General features: G+C 35.8%; 1 protein-coding gene across 1 annotated transcript in view; it reads right to left on the reverse strand.

The window, feature by feature from the left end:
- Positions 1–20,558, reverse strand: part of LOC134669623 (uncharacterized) — a 233,986-nt gene that overhangs the window by 170,915 nt on the left and 42,513 nt on the right. The gene's annotated exons all lie outside the window — the stretch shown is intronic.

Genomic DNA, 20,558 nt, shown 5'->3' on the forward strand with positions numbered 1-20,558 from the left:
CTAAAGCGGCTCAGGACCGTGGCAAGTTGTAAAATATGACATTCATTCATTCATTCATTATTTATTCATAAAACATAATATTTTACATGTCAAATAAGGTAGGTACATAGACAACTTATACACTAGCATCAAAAACATTAGAGTTATATAAATATATATACAAGAATTGCTCGTTCAAAGATATAAGATACTCTCAAGAAGGGTATGACATTTCTATAAAAAATATCTGTTTTTTTGCTGTTTAAGGTAAACTCTTATTGAAGCATTTCGCTTGATGTTTCCCGTCCTCGTTTTGGTAGTGCCATTACAAGTATAACGTAGGAAGTTGCAATGCCATATCAGATAACCTATACCCCGTATCTTTTACCGCCAGTAAACATTAACTACGTTAAACCAAAGAGAAATATAAGTAAGGAAAGAGTGGGAACTCCATACATTAGTTTTCTTAGCAAAACGCGAGTTACTTCGTAGTCGACATCTAGCACGACGTCAAGTAGCGGAATTTATCAGTACTGCCAGTCGACAATAGATGTCGCGACGAACTGAAAGTTAGACTTTTCTTTACTCAACAATTTTCAGCTAATATTATAACCGCGGATTAACATAAACTCTATTTTTAAATTTTTTAACTCCTACTGCTTGTAATGTAAGTTGTAAATTGTTTTAGCAGTACATTTTTCGTCAGTAGCGACACTTGTGACATGGTGTCAAGTAGTAGTAAATAAATCCACTACTTGACGCTAGATGTACGAAATAACTCGTGTGTTAGTAAAAAAAACCTGATGTATGGAGTTACCACTCTTTCCCTACTTACATTTCTCTATGGTTAAACCTACGAACTGTTCTATTTTTAAAATGTGAGTCAAACTCTCAAGGATATCAAGTAATGCAGAAGTATATACAGTATGTAAACTTACTAAAACCATTTACTCAAACCCGTTAATGTGTAGATCACACTGAGCAACTTTTATTAGGGCACCGACCCCGAAATCGCGAAAAAAAATTTGGTTGTTTCATACATTTTGCTGGTCTAGCATTGAATTTTTCTATGGGAGAATCAATTTCTTTTTTGCGATTTCGGGGATGGTGCCATAGTAAAAGTTGCTCAGTGTGACCTATTCATTAACGGGGTTGAGTAAATGGTTTTAGTAAGTTTACATACTGTAGAATGACATATTGTAATGAAAAAACCTGCTACACTTACGTTTCTATACACTAACATGTCAAACTTATGCCACAGACTTCATAATGCTATAGCAGATAAACCATTAGTTTTTAGTGCTTTCCCAGTTGCATCTTAACGTTGGTTGGATGCCGATAATTGATAATTAGCAGCCTCATGTCAGAAATAAGCGCAGTTCCGATTAAATTATTTACGAAACTAAAGTTACTAAAGTTACAGCAAATTTGACCGTCAAGAAAACTAGAGATTAGTCCGGTTTCCTCGCTCTGTTTTCATTTGACCAGATATGTGTTAGTCACATACCGTAAAATGGGGTGAGTTGGGTAAAATTTGACTTTCAAACCTCGATAAAATTTTATTTTTACATGTGAAAACTGAATGGTGTATATAATAAGTGGTTCGGACGTTTGTATTTTAGTTTGTATTTTATTTTGGGTAGTTCCATTTCATAACTTTGACGATAAAACCCACCTCACCCCGTAGTGCCTCGTATTTGGGGTGAGAGGGTTTTTCATACAAAGGTGATTTTGGAAGATTGTTGGATCGATTTTTTTTATTATGCGTATTACTTTAGCCCCATTTTAAATTGGAATACATTATTTTTGTAGCAGTAGCCTTAAAATCGCTTCTCACCCCCCTCTCAAACCTTCTCTCCCCATTCATAACCCAACTCTCCCCGCGAAACCTACTCACCCCGTTTTACGGTACCAAATAATATTTCGCACATAAGAAAATTTATTGATAAGAGCCGGAGTGCAAACCTGAGACCAAATCACACGATCAAAAATTTATAATCGGTTTCTGTCCTAGTGTTTCTATTCTGCTTGTATTTGTAAATTTGCTCGGACACTTAGGTGTATGCATTTCACTAATGATTATCTGGAAACTAAATATCTCACCCTGCATGATTAGAATCTCTTTTTACTTATGCTTATTATAAAGTGGTGCCGAGTCTCCTCAATTATTATGAATCTACAGTAAACTCCATAAAGCCGTGAACGTCCTCAGTTATAAATCTGGCATAAAAAGATGACTATCGCAACCTCACTACGTGTCTAGAGGCATATTAACGACTATATCGTGTGATATGATAATGACGTCACGTCACGTCATCGAACCTCTTTAATCTTCCAGAGCAAATTGCTTTCGGATGCTGATCGATATTGTGGCGAGATTAGATATTCGCCAAGTCATTTTCTATTGTAGACCAAAGCGACTCTTGAAAACAACTGATGGTTTTTATAGACTATTTACACTTGATTTTTAGAAGGCTGAAGGTTATTTCTTTTTGTTACCCAAGTAACTTATGCCTTTTAGACGAGCACAAAGCGCGAGCGAAGCGTCTCAGTTTTAACTTGGGCAAAAATGTCGTATATTAGAGGCTGATCTCGTCTACAGCTTTCGTTAACACGATGATATGGAATTTAAGATATTTTAGATGTTAACTGCCATTGTCACAAGTACAAATTGCCACATGTTCCGATTTCTTCAAATGCATAATATGCACCTAAAATTATTCCAATAATCCAACAAAAGCAAAACTGTAGATTCTAACCTTACAGTTAGGTATTCGACGAAATCACCAAAATCGTATAATTATGTTAAAAAACCTGTGCGAAACGCGTCGAACAGATAACGGCCCGTTAAATAAATACCGACCCTTTCCAGACTTCTACCTTTTCCCGGCGCCATTTGCTCTTTTTACCGCTAAATAACAAACTAAAGTGGATCCCAAGTCCATAGGGCTTAAGTACTTGAGTAAAGTTAAGGATTTAAAGCAATTTTACATTTGGGCCAATGAAAAAAACCTCTATACAATGGAATCTTCTATCTGTCTTTCGGAATCGGTTCCTTTAAAAACTTTTAGAGTCGGACTAAGCTATCTTTGCATGGCATTTGACAAAATGTCATGATAAACTTCTTTTCTATGAAAATATGATCTTTAGAAAGATTTCAGTGCCATAATCTTCGAGGAGGCATTACCGATAATTCCAATAAAACCTGCTTTTAGCTGTCAAAAGTACCTATCTATGTTCATTCATTCATTCATTTCTATTCATTTTTATTCTTTCATTCTACTATACTCGTACAGCTTTATAAACAACTAGCGACCCGCCCCGGCTTCGCACGGGTTAACAAACTTATACACCTAAACCTTCCTCAAGAACCACTCAATTGATACATGAAAACCGCATGAAAATCCGTTCAATAGTTTTCAGTTCATCGCGAACAAACATACAAACACACAAATAGACAGACGCGGACTTTGTTTTATAAGGTGTAGTGAAAATATATAACATATCTTAATACAGTATATATTAGAATTTGCCACAACAAATATACACGGTAAATGAGTGGACAGTTTTCAATAGTAAGTATTTATAAATAGCATATAATATTAGTGAGTGGCAGATACTTTGGCGCGTTGTTTTATGAATAGTAAGTGTTTGACATGACAGCTGATTGTTCCACCTAATTTTACTCAAAAGAAAAAACCATTTTACGAATCAATTGATTAAGTAGCTAACAAAACGAACTTGAAAACTATAAATAAATAGCCAAGATAACGCTTTAGCTAATATCCATTCATTTGTATCAGATTACCATCGGATTCCGAGATAGATTGGAGTCTGTGTGCTGTCAAGATGCGTATATTATTGTTATCGCACGTGACGAGTTAATTATACTATGATGCGTAAGAGTACAGTCAAGTGTAAAAATATGGGTACACTCATCTCAAAAATATATCCCATAGCTCTTATGTCAGCAAATTAAGTATATAGGACATATTTTTGAGTAAGTGGTATGCACACATATTTTTACACTTGACTGTATATTGCGTTATACATATATAGACAATATTTTCATATTAATCTCAATTTCACATGTCGTGTACCCATTATGATCAGTTCGGCATCATTTAAAAGCAAATCGTAAACTTTTAGTATGTTTAACTGGGCACCACAAGGTATAACTGTACCAATATTCAAAACTACACGAATTATTACCGCTGATTTTTTTTTCTTGAGCAACTAGCCATGTAACAATTTTTATGGAAATGATCACGTGCCTTTTCCTTTTTATCAGTCATCAGTAGGCCATCTTGGCTACGATCTCTGAAGATTTTACCTAGGCAGGGAAGGTAAGTTCACTGAAGTTTTTACCTAGGCACGATATATGAAGGGAAGTAGGTCCAGCCAGTAGGCAGCCGCGCCGTGGCCTACATTCCCGCCTACTTATGTAAATCAAGCGGAAGCTGTCAGGGCTAGACTACAGGTAACATAGTGCTCCAAGTTTTTGCTGTTTCTATTTTCATTTAAAACTTTTTCCATGTAAATGCGAACGTTGGCTATAATACGAATTTATATCTTTTCACAGAGTTGTTATTGAACTTTTTGACAATTCGTCGAAACATTTTATTTTGTATTTTATGTATTGGGTATATACAGTCAGCATCGAAAGTAACGGATCACACTACGCGACAAAAACATGTACCATTCTATAATAACTTAACAATTAGACTATAATAAGAGTTTTAACCGCGATCTGTAGAGATATAGGTATCTCTATTTGGAAGAGTATTCTACGGTGACAGATACTTATGGGGCGTTATTTCATCCGATGTTATTGTTGCTGACTGTACCTACCTACTATGTTCTACTATGGTCATCGGCCCCAAAGGCAGCCTTTGTATCTACATAATGACTTCAAAAACTGTTTAGGTTCGTTATTTCCTGGTTGCAGTTTCCCACACAACACAATAAGTTTCACATCCACGGTATTCGAATGTGTTCGGCACACATCATAATCCGACAATGGTACACATTTTATAACCATTAAAAATAAACTAAAAGCACATAGTTCATATACAATTATATCATAAATGTTTATTAACAACTTTAACCAATAAAACTAACAGCGCATAATTCATAGACACTTACGAGTATATCATAAATGTGTATTAATATTAACAGCTTTGACCAATGAAATGTGAGGTCGCTGCCCCCCCGGCCTTGCGTGGCGGATGTTCGGAAACACGATATATTGCCATTAAATTAGACTTTCTTTTTGCAAACCCTTTTATTTGGGATTCCCAGGTGACATTTTGTATTTTTTTTTTGTGAATCGGTTACAAGAATGTACGCTTTTCCTTAATTATATACATATATCATGTATTATGCCAGACAAAGACTCGGCCCGATTCGAACTTCAAGATACGTCAATTAATAGATCTAGAAACGATATGGATTAGATGTGCCAGTGTCGAATGTGACGTTTCTTCAAACCAAAATGACACTTATTACACTTACACATCGAATCTAGATCATTTCTAGGACATAAAATTCTTGAAATTCGAATCGGGCAGTATGGGATTTGATGAAATTGTGTAAATTAAAAGATATTGGTGTTTTTCCTTCCTACGGGTACGAGTTTAAGACTGATATCATAGTTCATTACATTACATTATTTATAATAATATCTTAGAATTCTTATTCATCGAACGAAATATAACGCGATTTAAATAGTTTTACTACTTGCAATATTTAGGGTGGTGTAAACAATCTCATATAAATACAACTAAATACACATAAATATAAGAGCAATAACATAATTAATAGACGCTTTAAAGCATGCCAAAACTCAAAAATGGAGATGGGCTGGACACGTTGCCAGGCTTTCGATCAGACTCTCGATGGACAGTCAGCAGCAGAAGTCGCTATACACTCCAGGTGCTCAAAGAGAGGTAAACGTTTAAACTGTCAAAAAGTTGTTGACTGTCATGGTAGCATTTACTTGTGAGCGCTCAACATGTCACCAATATCTTAACAGTCGCTATTCATTAATTTCTACACTTACAACAAATCATTGATACCTTAGCTGTCAAAAAACCATTGGTATCTAAGCGGTCAACGTGTCAAATATATCTGAACAATATGGAAAAATAGACGTTTAAAGCATACATGTATGGTCGTATATTGAATGAATAATAGCTAATGCTAATTTCAGGTAAAGCGTTTTGACAATCATCGAAAGCAGTACAGTCTTGTCATCACATACATCTATCTCACGTTTTGCCCTTCAACCATTGACAGAGGCCTGTCAGTCAGCTTACTGAAAACTATTTCTTTTATTGAATAGAATCATCAAAACGAATGAGTGACACATAGCGAAAGCTAACTGAAGCCGAATTTAGAGCCAATTGTCAAGGCACGTTGTGGTCTTGTGACTAAGGCGTTTGCTTTTCAAAGCAGAGACCGCGGGTTCAAATCTCAGTCGGACGCACCTAGAGATTACAGCTTTTTTTTTTGGGTTTCATATCTATTATTAATTTGTAGTTTTATATTAATTTCGCATAAGTTTATATGTTTTTTGGAGATATGTCACATGTAGAGTATGTACGACTTTCTAACAGGACGTTGTAGGTTTGAACCCGCAGTAAGGGCCCCCCCACATCTGGCGTCTTTCGAGCGTCGGCGTCTGTCGGCGTCGGTCCAGCGCTATGGAAAATGACGTCGCTGCGCAGTTGCGTCGACGCCGCGTCGACGTTGCGTCGACGTCGGCCATAGAATTATAGACGCCGACGCTCGAAAGACGCCAGATGTGGGGGGCCCTTAGATTACTCCTGTGCGGAATGCCATTTGATGTTTACTGCTAGGTTATACTGGTTATACTAACAATAAGTTCAAAGATATACAGTATGTATCAACATACTTTACCGTTACCGTTACCGTTGTACCGTTAGTTTGAACGAAAGGCCAAGAAAGAGACCCATTAATGTTTAGGTCATACTGAACAACTTTTACTATGGGATCAACCCCGAAAACGCGGAAAAATACTTGGAAGTTTCATACATTTTGCTGGTCTGATGTTGAAATTTTCTATGGGAGAGTAATTTTTTTCCGGGGTTTCGGGGTTGGTCCCATAGTAAAAGTTGCTCAGTATGACCTAAATATTAATAGGTCTCTTTCTTGGCATTTCGTTCTGATACATACTGTATATAACTCCGTATACTCTATCCTCTCTGCTAAGTTGTAAAAACAAAATTCGTCATTCCTATGGTCAACAGTTAGCACATAGTTAGCATATTACGTTGTGTATATGCATGGCAGTGATGGTTTTAACGGCTAGCCTCTATTACAAAGCCATAAGGTTTACATGTCAGATTGGGACAGAGAACGTGTTAAGTTTCAATTCTATTATTTTCTCCTTCGTTCTTTGATCGATTCGGAGCATCGTATTTTAGTACTATATAGTATATTTTAGTACAATAAGCGGGCTAAATGAATATATTAACATATAATATGCTCTACGATTTGGAAGAACGGCCGCCTATGACAGTTAAAATAAAAAACCTATCATTCTCGTAAAACCTACTTATTTATTGTTTAAGTTTGACACTTGACGATAAAATACTTCTTTAAGAAAGGAGGTGTCAATTCGTAGCTGCTACAGTATTTTTTTAAAAGTTAAACAGATAAAATGTTGATGCTTAGTTACCATTGAAATAACAACTGCTTAGCAACTGGTGGCACCCTGGCTGCTAACGTACGTGATTGGCAGTGCGTGTAGGTATTAATGACAGCAGCTTGAATTTGAGTGCTTAGTTACCACTGAGTTTCTAACCGTTATTGTCATTGTGATTAAATAAGGGTGTATGTGTTAAAGAAAAACTCAGAAGTTAAGATATATGTGACGAACTGAAAGCCTATGCTAAAATGACAACTTAGATGTCCTTATTTTTGTGACGATTGAAGTGTATATGTTTTCTTGGACACCTTGCCCGCTCAGGTATATCTGATGCTGACTGGACCTTAACAGCTACTACCTGGAAGGGGCCCACAGGAAAACGCCGTAAAGGCAAACCAAATAGCCGCTGGGCGGATGACATTAAGAAAATAGCCTGTATAAACTAGAAATATACTGCATTAAATAGGGAAACCTGGAAGTCCTTGGAGGAGGCCTTCACCCTATGAGGGGTTCTGGTCCGACTAACAGAACTATATCAGTGTTATTACCTAAATAAAATGTAAGCTTTTTTTAACATACCTAATCATAATTTTGACATAGAAACAATGCAATGTAATATTAAAAATAACTAGATAAGATTATATAATTGATGTACCTTCTAACATTTTTTTCAAATGACTAGAAATAAAGGCTTTTTTATTTATTTTTAAACAATCTCAGGGTACACTATAAGAGAGTACAGGGTACCGAAGGAGGCGAGGTACTTCGACACATAGGGCCCTAATATAGTAGTCTGAAGCGCATTTAAAATTAATAACTATGCAGACTTTTTCACATTTTTAATGCCTAGTTTTACAGAATTATACGCAACATATGCAGTCGAGTTGAGAGTCGAGTAGAGTATGTACGACTTTCTAACAGGACGTTGTAGGTTTGAACCCGCAGTAAGGGCCCCCCCACATCTGGCGTCTTTCGAGCGTCGGCGTCTGTCGGCGTCGGTCCAGCGCTATGGAAAATGACGTCGCTGCGCAGTTGCGTCGACGCCGCGTCGACGTTGCGTCGACGTCGGCCATAGAATTATAGACGCCGACGCTCGAAAGACGCCAGATGTGGGGGGCCCTTAGATTACTCCTGTGCGGAATGCCATTTGATGTTTACTGCTAGGTTATACTGGTTATACTAACAATAAGTTCAAAGATATACAGTATGTATCAACATACTTTACCGTTACCGTTACCGTTGTACCGTTAGTTTGAACGAAAGGCCAAGAAAGAGACCCATTAATGTTTAGGTCATACTGAACAACTTTTACTATGGGATCAACCCCGAAAACGCGGAAAAATACTTGGAAGTTTCATACATTTTGCTGGTCTGATGTTGAAATTTTCTATGGGAGAGTAATTTTTTTCCGGGGTTTCGGGGTTGGTCCCATAGTAAAAGTTGCTCAGTATGACCTAAATATTAATAGGTCTCTTTCTTGGCATTTCGTTCTGATACATACTGTATATAACTCCGTATACTCTATCCTCTCTGCTAAGTTGTAAAAACAAAATTCGTCATTCCTATGGTCAACAGTTAGCACATAGTTAGCATATTACGTTGTGTATATGCATGGCAGTGATGGTTTTAACGGCTAGCCTCTATTACAAAGCCATAAGGTTTACATGTCAGATTGGGACAGAGAACGTGTTAAGTTTCAATTCTATTATTTTCTCCTTCGTTCTTTGATCGATTCGGAGCATCGTATTTTAGTACTATATAGTATATTTTAGTACAATAAGCGGGCTAAATGAATATATTAACATATAATATGCTCTACGATTTGGAAGAACGGCCGCCTATGACAGTTAAAATAAAAAACCTATCATTCTCGTAAAACCTACTTATTTATTGTTTAAGTTTGACACTTGACGATAAAATACTTCTTTAAGAAAGGAGGTGTCAATTCGTAGCTGCTACAGTATTTTTTTAAAAGTTAAACAGATAAAATGTTGATGCTTAGTTACCATTGAAATAACAACTGCTTAGCAACTGGTGGCACCCTGGCTGCTAACGTACGTGATTGGCAGTGCGTGTAGGTATTAATGACAGCAGCTTGAATTTGAGTGCTTAGTTACCACTGAGTTTCTAACCGTTATTGTCATTGTGATTAAATAAGGGTGTATGTGTTAAAGAAAAACTCAGAAGTTAAGATATATGTGACGAACTGAAAGCCTATGCTAAAATGACAACTTAGATGTCCTTATTTTTGTGACGATTGAAGTGTATATGTTTTCTTGGACACCTTGCCCGCTCAGGTATATCTGATGCTGACTGGACCTTAACAGCTACTACCTGGAAGGGGCCCACAGGAAAACGCCGTAAAGGCAAACCAAATAGCCGCTGGGCGGATGACATTAAGAAAATAGCCTGTATAAACTAGAAATATACTGCATTAAATAGGGAAACCTGGAAGTCCTTGGAGGAGGCCTTCACCCTATGAGGGGTTCTGGTCCGACTAACAGAACTATATCAGTGTTATTACCTAAATAAAATGTAAGCTTTTTTTAACATACCTAATCATAATTTTGACATAGAAACAATGCAATGTAATATTAAAAATAACTAGATAAGATTATATAATTGATGTACCTTCTAACATTTTTTTCAAATGACTAGAAATAAAGGCTTTTTTATTTATTTTTAAACAATCTCAGGGTACACTATAAGAGAGTACAGGGTACCGAAGGAGGCGAGGTACTTCGACACATAGGGCCCTAATATAGTAGTCTGAAGCGCATTTAAAATTAATAACTATGCAGACTTTTTCACATTTTTAATGCCTAGTTTTACAGAATTATACGCAACATATGCAGTCGAGTTGAAAGAACCCATTACCGCAACGAATTTTAATAATTTACTATAAAGCCTGTTGAATATCAATTTACAGACGTAAATCATAACAGAACAAACAGATTTTATCTAAGAGGGAATTAATCACAGAAAATATGATATAACGTTAAAAATCGCGAAGATAGAGTAAATAAAGTTGGAGTGAGTCACAGGTCAGTGCCTCATGCAACCTGTTATGGATATGTACATTATGTACATAAGTGCGGCAAAATGTTGAGGTTCACAAAGTTACCAAATATTCGTACTTACAAATATGAGATTTTATTATCTATCTAATGCCGAACGAGCAATTCTTGTTTATTTATTTATATATTTCGGGGATCTCGGAAATAGCTATAACGTATTCGATGAAATTTGCTATCGGGTGCGATAAATCGATCTAGCTAGGTCTTATCTCTGGAAAAACGCGCATTTTGGGGTCTTTATATGTTTTCCGAGCAAAGCTCAGATATTATCTCCCAGATATTATTCTAAATAGGCTATGATTGGTCTCCTTTATTCGGTTCAACTCTAATAAATTGGAAATATTCCCACACTCGGTATAAATTAAGACACGATTGTTTGTATACTTTAAAATGGAACAAAAAATAGGTCATCGACTGGTCAGACACTCTTATTTATTAAAGCAACATGAAGCGGCGAGTGTCAAAAATTATAAAATTATCATCAAAATAACATAATCAGCACATTAAGAGAGCCATAAAAATATTTGAAGAAATGTAGAGATAGGTACGAAATAATTAAAAAATATTTCACTAGGCTTACTATCTTAAAGACATGTAATTTATTAGTCTTCACATAGGTGTAATGTTACATCTCAAAAGTTATATTAGTTGTTCTTATCATCTTGAATATGTACATGTATGTATGAATATGTACAAGGCCGCAAAAATATCTAACATGATCTTATTTGTAGATCCAGAAGTGCGTGCCACATATTTTTGCGGACTTCGAAGATATTACTGACTGAGCTTGTACCGATATATATATATATATATATATGATATATAAACCAATGTTCCAAGTATCTCTCTGCCACTGGTGATCGTAGAGCTGGCAGCTTCCTCGCACAACGAATAAGTATTGCGATACAGCGGGGAAATGCTGCCAGCATCTACGGCACCATTCCGCAGGATAGTTTGTAATTATTAATTTTTAGATTAGTTTTATTTATTTTTAGATTTAGTTTTTAAGTTTTGTAGGTTAGTTATTTAATTATGTTTTAGATATGGTATTATTTTGTTTCTAGGTATTAAGTTAGTATCTCTCTTATATTGCCTGAAATGTGATCGTCAGTTTCAATTATACCGCTTCATGCATCCAATTACCATCTCCTCAGGTCAAGCCTTGATTGGTGATTATTTGGGCCTGGCGATGCGTCAAATTGCTTTTTAAAGAAGTCAAATTGAATATATTCGTATGGAAACTAAATCAATCAATAAATACCTAAGCCACGTTCGTTCGTTTACCGAACGCACCGCCTTAACAGTGAACCAATATAGTGTAATCCTTGGATACACAAGGTTGTTAAGGTTCTTGAGCTCACGTTTAAACTGGTATGCCTTAAACGATACCCTAAGCGATGGTCAGTCAGTCGTGTCCTGTGTTAATTTACCTTTATCAACCCTCACAATTTGCATAATTTGCTTTTGGTTTATCGCCGCTTAGGAAAGTTAATTATGAACGCATCCCAAAAGATTTATGTTCGCATATTATCGTTTGACTAAATTTGTTCTTAAAATATACATTGTAATGTAACCAAAAATAGACATCCAAATATAAATAATTCTTAAACTGTTGTGAGACATACTAACATTGAATAATTTTACGGTTTAGACTCACTTGTTTTAAGTCACTCGCGCGACATGTTTCGAAGAGCCTAGGTCTCCTTTCATGTCACGCGAGTGACTTAAAACAAGTGAGTCTAAACCGTAAAATTATTCAATAAATAATTCAATTGAAATAGTAAACAGTTATGTAGGTATCCTTTCCTTATTTTTTCTAGAAGCGATCAATCTTGGTAATCGTTTTAGCTTCTGACTTCACATATTATTTACCTGTCTGATCAATGATCACGTTGTAGGGTCAAATGGCTATTAACACGAGTTGATACCTACGTAAACACGTAACGGTACCACTACTTAGGTAACAAAAAATAAGATAAATTAGTGTTAAATGATTTGTTACAACTGTTTCATTAATCATTACAATAGTTCCTAAGATTACAAAATTTGTAGCGTAAATTTTCGTGAATATGGATGTATTTAAGTGGAAATGCGTGTTTTTGGCTTACAAACCGGCTGAGTCATTCGACAGGCCCCAAATAACGTGGGTGATACTTATTTATCGCCGTCAGAAACTGCAGGTGATAGCATTCCTTGCCGAACCTTCTTGCTCGCTTCTAAATTATGAGCCTCACACACGTACGGTAAAAACCTCGTTAAGGTGGCCACTGACGAGCCTTCCAACAGTCCAAATAGCGTGGCTGCAATCCAAAATCGGTCCGTGAATGTCAGAAACGTACAATGTTTAATATTAGGCTGCCGTCCATTTGGATGAATCCATTGTAACGGCATCCATTTGGAAGGCTCGTCAGTGGCCTCTGCTTTAGCGTTAACCGAGCGTTACAGGAGTTATTTTCTTCTTTACATAAGGCCTGCGTTAAAATCCTTTGGTAAGTAATATCGCAAGTAATTTCTACCTTAACTTGTCTATGGGCCTTGTATTGTAACCTTGTGACCTGTATTCGTCATACCAGTTGAAAATTACAACTATAAAGCAAAGCAGTAAACTGGTCCGTTCATCGGTTAGAGGATCAGCCATACTGTTCGCATTTAATTTCTTACTACCAGCACCACCGACAAACCCAAACCAATCAAAATTGTTAATTTGTGAATGTGATATTTTTATGCTACGCATCACTCTGAAGTGATGCGACTCATACTAATATTTTAAATAGGTACTTGACTTAGCATTGGTTAAAATACCCAGAATCTCCATAATAGATCGACACCTACGATCATAATGTATTCAGGCAACAACAATTATCTTAAAACAACAAAATCCACTCATTTTAATCACAGTCATACTAATGGTTACCTAATTGGTATAAACGTTTTTCCCGTTACTTCACAATATTCTGATATTTTGACTAACTCCGATGCTAATTGCTGTAATGAAATTTACTTACCTACATTTATTTTATAGTCCATATTAATAACAGATCTTGTGTGTAAGTATACTTTGTATAGCCTGTTGTATGCATATTCTATATACACAACATAATTTCATTAATTAAATACTTGAAACTTTTTCAGTATGGCCGATATTCCAATACGTAACATACATGTATCTACTGTCCACAGACGAGGTACATTTTGGACGCCAAAATTAGAACAGCACTTTAGACTTTGTATGCTACAAAAAAGCAATCTGGGTCACCTTTTCAAATTTACGGTCTTAAGGAAGTAAATTAAGGTTTTCCCTTTACCGTAAAATTCCACTAAAAAGGGAAACGACGTGCCCTAAGGAGATCACGAGTATTTGTACGGAACGGTAGCCGTTGGCAAACATGTGTTAAGTACCCGTACCATGAGTCACTGAGAGTGTCAAAACTGACATAAACGCTAACGTCTTCGTAATTTACTTTCTACACTAATGCGAGTACGAGCACGATGCATGAAATAGTTATTTACGATACAAGTGCGGAAAAGAGGAAATTCAAAACGAGTGGCGAATTACCTATTCGCACGTGTACAACGTTTTACACTACATATGGCCCTTTAAACTTATGACATACTCGTACGTATACACATTTACTCTAAAGTATGTTACGTTCTCGATAGCGTATATGTCAGTGCCAAACTGTACGGCTACCACCAGTTTTGACGTTGACGTAACGCTCACGTCCACGTAATTTACTTTCTGTACATCTCACTTGCACTAATATGCCTGTACGAGCGAGATGTATAGAACGTAAGTTACGTAGACGTGAGCGAATATGTCAATGTCAAAACTGGTGGTAGCCGTACTGGTGGTAGCCAGAAAGATCAATATCGCCGAGGCCCCGAGAAAACACCTGGTTCCGATCTTTAGAGATGATTCAGACGCATTGGCTGTAAAGTGCATAATGAAATTAGGTAAATATTTTACTTCGAAGCAAGTAAACACCTAAATTGATAAATAAAATCAATGTAAATACCTATACAAGAGTAAAACAATTTGGTTTGGTAGATAAAGAAAAGTGCTGGAGTAGAAAAAATGATTTGTCAAAATCTCTACCCAAAACGACCAATTGTAAAATCTAATTCAGAATCAAAAACTGGTCAAAGGCATTTTTTACATCACATTTCATCTTTAAACTTGATTTTTCCCATCTGGAGTTTAGATACATACATATAGAATAATATAGATATCTAGAAAGTAATAATACCCCAAAACACTCGTAATTTAGCCGATATTCGTGAAAGCGTGTTTTATTATTCAGATATCAATCCACTCAGGCGCAGATAAACATTAAATCGAATTATGTGTTTCATTAACGATTCGTCTTTGCTTTTTTAGGCTGTTTCGAAATCAACAAATGACAATTTATCATAGCGATAACAGGGCACATACATATATGTGTTTGAGTTTAAATGAGAACTTATATCTTTTATTATACGGCCGGTCGTCAGTCATTAACCAATTTCAAAAAAGGAGGAAATTCTCAACTCGTGAGTTTTGTGTACAAAATATCACACATAATTGCTGATTTAATGCATCGAAGAAATAATGTGGGACTCGAAGGCTCCATAAAGAAAGTAAAAGATTGGATATCGCCAACCGTGACAACTTATGTCGTCGAAGTTATATTTTACCACCAGTTTAATGTGAAATCTACGACAAAGAATAGAAAAAAATACATCCTGTATTATGGAGGATCCAAATTTTCAAAGTGCGCTAGTGACCCCTAAATGTGTTTAAAAATTCTGGATAAAATTTTTTCGATACATTGGTTTTTCGAGGTAGATTTTACAATAAGCAGGGCGGGCCCCGTAGATAAATATAAACTCGACAAAATAAGGACTACCAGACTTTCGGCATATAAGAAGAAGGAAAAACTTATGAGACACCCTAAGGTATCCAGCCATCAATTCAGACTTACATATAAGGACAAATTACAACCGAAGCTTCTGTAACCTTAATATGTACTCAGCTCACAGTGACCATTTTCGAACCTGACCTGAGCTGAACATGACCAATCGAACGGAGATTATTAAAAACCAAAGCGAATAAGATGATTCACTTTGTCAACCAAACACAAATCCAAATGTAGGATCTCTCTCGTTCATCATTACATTATGATAATAAAATGAAATATTGTTTTACTTTTATTTCCTTATAGGTACAGTCAGCAGCAGAAGTTGCTAAACGGGCCAGGTGTTCAAAATGATCTTGACGCGACTTTATTGTTAAGAGGATAAGAGCGTGTCAAGGTAATTTTGAACACCTCGCCCGCTCAGAAACTTCTGCTGCGGACTGTATAACGATTAACGACCTGTAGTAGGGTCAGTAAGGAACACAAATGTATGGAAGTGCATGCACTTTAGTCTCACGCGATGCCGCTTGGCACGATTGTTCCTTAGGTCAAACAAAGTTGATCTGGCCCGGTAGCCAGGAGATCGTACCATGCATACCCCCCAAGAAGGGGGGGGGGAAGGGTCGGCTCCCCAGGTCCAATCTATGCTATATTCCTTCCTAGTCTTAGCAACTAGGGCAAGTTACATATCATTTTCGTAAAACTTAGGGACGAGGAATTTATTTTTGAAATAATTATTATACCTTTCCATACAAAAAAAATGATTTTCGTACAAAAAATGACAATGTTATGTAATTTTTGTGATAATTTTGGATGTTACAATCACAGTGTGGCGATATGCACTAAATAAAAAATTGGACGATGTAGCCCATGTATTCTTTATTCTGGAAAATATCACTTTATAGTAGGGATTCATACATTTTTTTGGAATAAAAAAATAATTTATAGCGCGTGGCGGTAACAATTTCCATACAAATGGAACTATGCCCAAAATCAAAGATTAAAAATGTTTACTAAAACGTTGAATTTGACATTTTAAAAGTTTAAATATAATGCTTTAATAATTTTTCCATGCGTTTTTGCCCTTTTTTGGTACAATTTTTTTGTTTTTAGTTTTCTTCCATACAAACTTTCTCCCCCCCTATTTCCCCCCTTTAAGCGTTGATTTTATTAAATTTTATTTTATCTTAAACTTAAACCTGTTGCATTTAATTGATGTTGAAAATTTCAGCTTCATATCTTCAGGGGTTTAGATTGTATGATGTCTGGAAGTAAGCAGAGTTTTGTTAGATATTATAATGTATGGGATATAAGGAAATAAAATGTCTTTAGCTCAAACACATGTAGATCCTAAACTACTGAACATTTCAACCTGAAAGTTTCAACATAGATTAATTACAAAAGGTATGTTAGTTATAAAAACGAATTTAAAAATATCTACCCTTAAGGGGGGAAATGGGGGGGGAGAGAAAGTTTGTATGGAAGAAAAATAAAAACAACAAATTTGTACCAAAAAAGGGCAAAAACGCATGGAAAAATTATTAAAACATTATATTTAAACTTTTAAAATGTCAAATTCAGTGTTTTAGTAAACATTTTTAATCTTTGACTTTGGGCATAGTTCCATTTGTATGGAAATCGTTACCGCCTCGCCCTATAAATTATTTTTTTATTACAAAAAAATGTATGAATGCCTACTATAAAGTGATATTTTTCAGAATAAAGAATACATGGGCTACATCGTCCAATTTTTTATTTAGTGTAAGTCGCCACACTGTGATTGTAACATCCACAATTGTCACAAAAAATGACATAACATTTTCATGTTTTGTACAAATATCATTTTTTTTTGTATGGAAAGGCATAATAATTATTTCAAAAATGAATTCCTCGTCCCTAATTTATACGAAAATGATATATAACTTGCCCTAGTTGCTAAGACTAGGAAGGAATATAGCATACTTTGGACCTGGGGAGCCGACCCTTTCACCCCCCCTTTTTGGGCGGTCTGCATGGTACGATCTCCTGGCTACCGGGCCAGATCAACTTTGTTTGACCTAAGGAACAATCGTGCCAAGCGGCATCGCCTGAGACTAAAGTGCATGCTAAATGACCTTACTGACCCTACTACTGTGCGGGTAGGGCATTTGTCATTTTAAAAACAGCAGTAATGGAATCGGACTCAAGTCAAGCTTTTACTGTTATATCAAGGCGGAAACAGTGGCTCAATGGAAACAGTGGCTCAGTCGCCCAAATATCGCTATACACTGTAGCACCCTTACGTGTTAGAATAACCATTGCTCGTCCAATTGAATTTGTTCGATTACTGAATGTTTCTGCTGTATTAGCAGGGAAGCAAATAGCCTCTCTCGTGTTGGAATTAGTTTTGAGTAAGTCACTGAACCTGGCTATTTTTAGGGTTCCGTACCTCAAAAGGAAAAAACGGAGCCCTTATAGGATCACTCGTGCGTCTGTCGGTCTGTCCGTCTGTCACTGCCTATTTTCTCCAAAAGTACTTACTGGACCAATTTAGTTGAAATTTGGTACACATAATTATGTAAATTCATGACCCAAGTAAACTTCTATTGGCCCTATTTTACTTTGTGTTACAATTTCTAGCAACGAAATGTGATACTAAATATATATACATACATATAATGTTACTTTAATGTTCAATTTTCATATCATATCACCATGCCGTTTTAAAAATATTGATCGTGTGGCGACAAAGCTCTTGTGACCCTTAAATGAAAAACTTTCCTAATAACCCACTAACAAAAACATGTATTGGCTCAATGCGGGTACGTACAAATCAAATTATCCTTACCGCAATTTCAAAGTTATGCAACCATTTCATTATTCATCAATATCTCGGAAAATTTCTATTAAACTCTACCCCCACACTCGATAAGCAAAAAATAATCCGGTTTTTATGTTTTCCGAGACTTCTCAAGTGCTTTTGTTAAAGCGCCCCGCATGCTCCACTGATTTTTCGTAATATAATATTTTCCAACATAATATATCAACATTATTCATTTTTGCACTTACTTTTTCGTGCAGACTCTTAGTTCGGATTTTAGAGTCTTATTTCGTAACTCAATTGAGTTAAAACCTGGTAACTATAAACTTTTCAAGCTCACTCAGTTATAAATATTATAACCCCCTTATTCATAAAACTTTACGGGACTGATTTAGTTAAATTATGTTTTATCCCTTTCTTACAAATACATAAGTCAAAATGACAGATAAGGACAAACGATTATTAACTAATTAAGGTTTGTAGCGCGTTTATGAATAAGGGGGTAAGTCTGTAGATTAATTAGGTATATATCCCGGAGAAAATCGTTGTGGCTATTGTACCTACACAATAGCACTAAAAAGAAAGGCACACACTTGTACATACATAGAAAACACCCATGACTCAGGAACAAATATTTGTGTTCATCACACAAATAAATGTCCTTACCGGGATTCGAACCCAGGACCATCGGCTTCGCAGGCAGGGTAGTACAATTGTAAATAATCATTTTTTTAAGAATTAATACATTTAAATCCAACCTGTATCTTCCTGTTACTGAGAGGAGGCCCGAACCAGTGTAACGCACATATTTGTGACGCCACTGATGCCTTTGACCCCGCAGGGATGAGGTAATAATATGTAGGTGCAGGTACTTATTTTAAAGTTAACAGAGTACTTTAAAAAAATAAAATTAATTCTTAATCATCATAAAGTAACGAAGACTGAAAACCAGAACTTTAACCAACGAGATGTTTGAACATAAATAAACAATTTTTGGCCATAAACCGAAACCAAAATCCAGTCAACTAGCAAACACTGTTGTTTCCAAGCCACAGTGTTCTAAGTCTGTTTGAAAAGCCTCATAACTTTACCATGAGTCTACAAGTCCTCTAAAGTCAATTAGACTTCTTCACATGATTTGGATTTTGGCACTTGCAAAATGGTTACGCATACAAGAATAGCCTAGTGTACACCTACGTGTATTTCTACCGTTAAATTGTCCCTGGTATGACCAGGGTACTTTGCGATTGTTTGAAAAAAATTGGACTTAGTGTCTTACACACCATGGTTGTATTTGGCATAGTCAGTCTCGGGAAGATAGGATGTAGTCAAAGCTATTTGAATGTTTATGAATGGGATAATTAGGAGGCGTCTATCTTACCTACCTATTATGGTTTATATGATGAAAGATTTGTAATGAAAATAGTTAATTAACAGTACTCGTCATTTCCATGTCGCATTGAAACTGATTGAACATTTTCAAGTTTAATATGTACTATGGTTTGGTTATACACAAAGGATTTTAAATATTTAACGTTAGTTTAAATCACTTAAGTCTTCGAATAAACAAAGGATCGTTTTTATTTGTTGATAAACATCTCAACTGGCGTTCATTCAAAAGTGTTAAGACAGTCAGTATTTATCAACGCATAATAATAAGACCGCTTAAATTGCGAATTAGTGTAATTACTTAAACCTCCGATATTTTTTGCACATCTCCCCAAGTTTACCAATGTTTCTGAAGGTATACAATGTAGGTACAGTCATCTCAATAAATTTCCTGGACAACCAAGCTTGCAAAATGGTCTCTAAACTCTAATCCAATCTTGAATCGGGCTCAAGAAAAAAAAATGGGATTTTAAATATTACATAATATTATACAATTTCGTTACACATGCATGTTTTTCAAAAAAATCACGCTAGCCAAAAAATATAAATCTTACTAAATAAAACGCACGAACATTTTACTTTGACAGCGTATGCCATTACACATAGGTATTATAAGCGTTTCGGTGCTATATTAAAATAAACCACATACGATGCTTGGAGTTCTAGGATTTAAAATTAGCAAAAATACCTATATGACATGTACAGTAATACATACATGTTTTTACTACACCCAATTTAAATTAAAA

The sequence above is a fragment of the Cydia fagiglandana genome, chromosome 12, assembly GCF_963556715.1.
Source record: "Cydia fagiglandana chromosome 12, ilCydFagi1.1, whole genome shotgun sequence".
Taxonomy (NCBI): domain Eukaryota; kingdom Metazoa; phylum Arthropoda; class Insecta; order Lepidoptera; family Tortricidae; genus Cydia; species Cydia fagiglandana.